Raw genomic sequence first — 454 nt, forward strand, 5'->3', positions numbered from 1 at the left:
ATCTACCGGTGTATTGTGCACAATGGAAAGGAAAATCAAGGGTGGATTTCTGCGAAAAATAGTTGATATATGGCACCCTCCACAGATTTTGAGCATACATGTTTCTTTAATTTCTGATTTTGTCTGTTATTTTTTCTGAAAAGGATAAACGAGTCGCCTCTCCTTGCGATGAGCGACGCATGTTTTTTTTTTAACGAAAACTTACAGTTTTTGGACCGCACCTTAGTTTATTTTCTGCTTCACATGAAACGTTGAAAGAAAAAGATAATGATCACAAATGATAACTGAAATAAAGAGAAAATGGATCATCTTACATTTCATAGATATTAACTTCGATTTCAAAATTGGCCATACATAGGTATCGATGTGTCGATATATCATTTTTTTCGATACATTTTGAGAAACGCAACCTAGTGTTGCTGATAAAACAATTGAATAGCTGGGGCGATAAAAG

This window comes from Penaeus monodon, chromosome 33, assembly GCF_015228065.2.
Source record: "Penaeus monodon isolate SGIC_2016 chromosome 33, NSTDA_Pmon_1, whole genome shotgun sequence".
Taxonomy (NCBI): domain Eukaryota; kingdom Metazoa; phylum Arthropoda; class Malacostraca; order Decapoda; family Penaeidae; genus Penaeus; species Penaeus monodon.